This window comes from Amblyomma mixtum, chromosome 10 (assembly GCF_055824585.1).
Source record: "Amblyomma mixtum isolate Tamu chromosome 10, ASM5582458v1, whole genome shotgun sequence".
Classification (NCBI taxonomy): Eukaryota; Metazoa; Arthropoda; class Arachnida; order Ixodida; family Ixodidae; genus Amblyomma; species Amblyomma mixtum.
Genome location: NC_143021.1, coordinates 136405175 through 136411030, shown reverse-complemented (window position 1 = coordinate 136411030; position 5856 = coordinate 136405175). Strand labels below are relative to the sequence as shown.

At 43.6% G+C, this 5856-nt stretch overlaps 1 long non-coding RNA gene across 1 annotated transcript; it reads right to left on the bottom strand.

Moving 5' to 3' along the window:
• Window positions 1-2163: 2163 nt before the first annotated feature.
• Window positions 2164-4480, bottom strand: LOC149327043 (uncharacterized). Its single transcript, XR_016286023.1, has 2 exons — window positions 4088-4480; window positions 2164-2320 (listed from the first exon to the last, which is right to left on the bottom strand). It is a non-coding gene; the product is annotated as an uncharacterized LOC149327043 (long non-coding RNA).
• Window positions 4481-5856: the final 1376 nt, after the last annotated feature.

Here is a 5856-nt window from a genome sequence, read left to right as displayed (position 1 = left end):
TGAACTCATATATGACAATATATGAATATAGCTGGCATATATGGCCTGATATGCCCAATTCCCTATATATTCATATCATGATTGAACTCATATAAGGATATATCTGGCATATATGGCCTGATATGCCCCATTCCCTATATATCCATATCATGATTGAACTCATATATGGATATATCTGGCATATATAGCCTTATATGCCCAATTCCCTATATATTCATATATGGATTGAACTTATATATGGAAATATATGTATATATGGTCCTTATATAGCCAGATATGTCCTATCCTTATATGACCATATCTGATGGAGCCCATATATGGGATTTCTATATATGGTCTTTACATACCCAGATACGGCCAAATCCGTATATAGCCATATCTGCGAACAGTCATATAAGGATGAATATACTTATATGGGCCATATATGGCCAAATATAGATAAATCTGTATATGTCCATATTTCGCTGGAGCTTATATATGGAGCTAGTTCTATATACGAACATATACTGACAGATCTGCACATAACCTTATATACTTTTGGTTAAATGTTGAGGGGGAATTTCCCCTAAGGCGGAGCAGACTTCCATTAAGCTATTAATTACTTATTCGCATCCATCCAAGCACAGTCATACACCATGTCCCCAGACCAGGACGAATCTTTTTACGAAAGAGCAAAAGTTTCTGTGGAAGCTGTGTCGGGTCCCTTTGTAGCCGTGTGACTGCTTGGCGGAATGAAAATGAGTGATTACTCCCTTATTAAAACCTTATAAGCTTTCATATGGAAATATATAATAAATGGCAGCCTATGTATATGTGCCCTCATACGGCGAGATCTACCGAAGGAGACGGTACAAAAAAAATTGAAGAAATCCAACGATTTGCGGCAGGCTTCATCTGCAATCTCTGCAAGCACCTAGGCTCCCCTTCTCCAATGTTGCAGGCTGCTACTTTAGAACAACACCAGCATCACAGCCAGTAAAACTATTCTCATTCGAGTTCTGCACTGCTCGCTCTCAGTGACTGCCTGCAACAGCGACGCGGCCTTCTATCACATTAGCCAATAAAGAGTGAGCCTGGGGCGTGGCGTCTCCAAACAGTGATGGAGGGCGGCCAAACAAAATATGTAATGAAATGAGTTACAACCATTGCAGAATGCTGCCATACATATGCCGTTATCGCCACATGCAGACGTAAGCGACTGTGCAGTACGTCCTTACCGCTACTACTTCAGATATGTAATACAGGTTAAATTTTTGACGCAGATTTTTATTTTAAAACTTTGAGAGATACGTTGGTGCTATGTAGGGGGGTTATACAGGATGGTTAACATTATGTAAGCGATAAACCTGATATAATAGACGATTAATAAACTAACATTAACTAATGAACATTTCATTTTGATTCTAAGGGGCAACATTATGTTGCGAAATTAAAGGCCGTCATCGTAAAAGGTGAGCCCAGTTTCTAACTTTTCTTTTAATTGGTATAGGGGTTTGAAATATCGAGCGCCAGATTTTGCGCATTTCAAAGCTCGCTGAGTTGGTTTACCCGCATAGAAATGCATAAAACTGTCGGTCACTTTTTTTATGCATCAAACACGGACACCGTTTGTGTATTTTGTGATGTAGAAAAAGTTTCTTTGAATTCGGCGACGATACGACGCGCAGCGACGCGTTAATGAATATCCGAAGCGGACAAGGCAATTCACTGAGCTTACAAGTGTGTATGTTCAGTATTTCGAACCACATTAACGATTACGAAAATTTAAAAGCTAAGGTTATTTTTTTTACTGACGGCCTTCATTTTCGCGATACAGACTTACGCCCCAAAATCAAAATTATGAAAGCTGATTAGTTAAATATAATTAATCATTTCTCAGATTATTGAGCTCTATTACGTACATAATGCCCGTCTTGCTGTACGGTCCACCTTCACTGACCAAACCGACATATCTCTCGCACTTTGTAAAATAAAAATCTGTAAACGTTAAAAAATGTCATCCAATACATCTCTAAGTGCTGCTTTAAATTGAAGAACCACTCGGTTTTATGCTGCTCTAAAGCTCCTGATAATCATATAGCATAGGTAACACAAGTAACACAATTACTACACAGAAATTGCGCATTGGGGTACATTGGGAAATTGGGGAAATTATTGGGGTACATTTAATGCTCTTGTGGTTCTATAGTTCTGTATGCTTCTTATCGTCGATGCTTTTCTTTCTCGCTCCTTATTTCGCTGAGTTTAGTGCCCACGGCCAGCAACAGCAGCTTTCCGGAGAGCTCCCGCCCCTTCTTGGTCGGCAGGGCCGTTGTGTAGGCTGCGTGGGAGATAATTTAGAACGATCATGATATAAATCTGCGCAGAACTTGTGCACATGGCCACAGTAGCATAAGTTGAAGAATTATGCACTGAATCTGAGACACCCTACCGTAAAATCCATTGTGGGATATTAAAGGTGCCCTGCGACGTACATAAAGCATGGGTTCTTTAATCTTTGTATGCAGAGTAAGGGACATTGTGAGTCCTGAACGCGCAATGAGATCACCGAAATCATACTATTTGATATTTTAATCTTCGCTAGAAATGCTTGTTTCGAGCCGATGGTGTCGCAACGCGGCGGCCATTTGCGGCAGCGGAAATGAGGTAGCATCTAGATAGAGCGCTGCCTTTCTCATTGATTGGGCGTCCAGTTTGCATATTGTTCCTTCATACTTGTGAAATGGATCCAAAATATTATGTCTCTGAGTACTGAAAGCTTTTTCGCATGCCACAAAAACTGGAGAGAAGCAGGGAAAGCGAACGAAAACTAACAAGAATACAGCTAGGGGCGACATCTTCCATTCCGCTTCAAACCTTCATGGCGGCCAGCGCTGTTCAAAAAACGTTGGCTCAGACCAGAAAGCGCGCGCGTCGAGACCAGCCGTGACCATACCAAGAAGGCAGCGAAAAAAAAGCCAGTCGATACACCTTGCCCAAAATGTGAAGAGAAAGGCCGGACAGGAGACGGGAGTCGAGTTTGGGGGGGAGGGGGGCTACCGCTGACAGCCTTGCAGTCCGACTAAAAAAGAAACTTCGGGGAGCTTCCTTTGTCGTTAGTCACCCCTGCCCTTACTACGGCGTCGCGTACACGGGGGGAAGACGCCGTCAAAATGCGCGGCTGTCTACAGCCCCGACAAAGCCACAACTGCATGCACGCTTCCGCTGCGTGGGCGCTAGGCCAACACCACGGTACTGGGTACTGGGTGAGTGAAATGGGAGAGTGAAATGCGTTTTCGTCTGAGCTTTTCATTTCGAATTTTCAGAGTGGATTAACTTTCGCTTGCATGCTCCGATGTCAATAATTCTTTTTGCTCTGGTCTCTGGAACGCATGATGAATCTATTTAATAATATTAACTGGTACAGAGCAAATCATCGCGATGCCCCTTTAAAAGCTTAGCCTCATGCTTTTTTTTCGGGCTTTACCATTAAAGTTTCCTGGCACAACCGCGAACGAAAACAGGTATACGCCAATTGTTTCTGAAACACGTTCGTTCGCACTAACCACCCGAAATAAAACGCGTAGCAGCTCTTCATTCCACTGCTCCTGCTTAGCTGTAGAGCGCAAGCCTTGTGGCAAATGTAATGGGGCCATTGTAACCTAATTGGATACGCAGAACGCAGCAATGCTGATCCCGTGTTAAAATAGAATTAGCACTATTACTTACGACAATGAAAAGGGTTCAGTTCCTGATACGTGCATATGACAGAATCCATGACTGGTTGTTGTCTACGTCTCGTTACTTAGAAAATACATCCCTAACTAGCCCCGCAATGTGCTTAGCGAGGTTAGTCTTATGTTTTTTGCGTTACACAATTCATATCATGCACTTGAACTACCGCTGGCAGGAACGCAACTCGGTGGCGGTAAAAATTTCGCTACTGAAAAATGAGAGATTACTCTCCGACTGCACATACAAATAAATCATGCATTATGATACCCTTTAGCTCAATTTATAGCCCTATCATCGAAAACTGACGACAGCATTGACAAAGGTAACCAACAAAGCAATACGGGAAAAACAGTAAATGGTTGTTCACGCTTACCTGAAATATTGATGATTGCAGGTGCACAGAATCCTTTGTATTTCCCGCTCACTTGCACCCTGGATCCTTCCGATGGCTCATCATCCCATGCATGCTTGGCGCAGGTCATTTTAACGACGTCAAAAGTGTCTTCTTCCTCAAAACGCACAAGTGTGGCGCTGTACCATGATTTCAAAGGGAAAACAAGTGGATGCAACAACGGGTATGACCGGAAATTGCTCGCCCGGCACGAAAGTGCGTAGCACACTGCAGAGTCCGGCTTCTAGCTCTGTGCAACAGACGACAGTCAAGGGTGGCGCCACCAATGCCTTCCCTAGCAGATATCTGTGCATATCTGTGCATGTCAGATATCGGCACCTGCGCACGGGCGCTCGCGCGCGCGTCAGAAGCGGGGTCCGGTTTACAACAATGGGAGGACCGCGGGGGCTGTCGGAGACTCTTTTTCTTCATGGCTTGAAGCTCTCCTGCCCTAAATTTTCTTGGAATCCTTGCAGCTCCCCAACCATCTCTTGTTCACGGCTTGACATTTTTTTCAGTCGGCTCCCGAGGGAGAGCGAGCCAGCACCAGGAGCATAGAGGTTCATGCCACTTTTCGACGCCCGTCGCGGTGCGTGCTGGGCGTGCAGGCGCTTCGCGTGTATGCCTTGGAAGTGTCCATCGAGATGGAGCTTTATATCGCGTGGATCTTTATCAAAATAAATATAACTAACGATACCCCTGCTGCGTCGTGTTTTTGGATCACTCTGTAGGACGTATTATGTAAACTGAACCGAATAAATATTTCGTCCTATCTACATAAACCAAGGAGAGGCTTGATTGAGACCTGTTATATTCGAAGTGATTGTTAAAGCGAATTTCGAAAATCGCTAGCTCTCTGCTCCTTGTGCTGGACACTGCGCAATGAATTCGACCATACATCACGTCAGATACATCACAAAGGTCCCAATCGCCTTTCCTAGAGATTGATACGATGCGCAGCTTGACGTTTGCATTCGCTCGCAGATTTAGCATCTGCTTGTTCCGCAGATTCGGCATCCCATGCGTGAGCGGTCTTCTCTTCTTGAATGCCTATACTAGCTGCCCGTTGTGGCACATAATCACGTCATTTTACATGTTTGTTGCTTTAGGACAGGGTGGATTACGGGAACGTTTCAGCTGGTTATCAAAGGTAACGGCGCGCCTTCTCTATCAAATATGTAGCTAGTCAAACGGCAATTTCCGTTTTGGACAAATAGGTTTCATGAGTTTTTTGCACACATAAATGATGTTGTGAAGGTGCGGTTTCACAATTTATATTAAGAAATGATTAGCGGTACACCACAGCGGTTTCTGTATGCAAGTTATTCGGCCAAGCGGCCGTATAGTGTGGTGGAATTATCACCGTTAATTTCCTAACAAACCTCTTAAAATTCTAATTACTTGTTGAGGCTTAAGTGCTTGTTTTTGTGAAAACACAGGCAGTCATTGTGTTAGGGCGTTATCTTTGCCTGAATTTTTCAAAAAACAACGGCGTTCTGAGGTATCTTCAATGTCCGTTTAAATCGACGTGATTACGACCTGACTAGAGTGACCAAAGGCGCCAAACTTTTCCCTGGTGTGATGATCAGGTGCATCTCGTGATGTTTCTTCGATTTCTCTTGCCTAGAATGAAACAAAACACTTTTCAGCTTCATCTAGCGCTCGTCGTCATGAACACACAAAAATCAGCAACAAATGCCTTCTACCAGGGAACAGCAGTTAGCATACTTCATTGGAAAAAATAGTTCGCT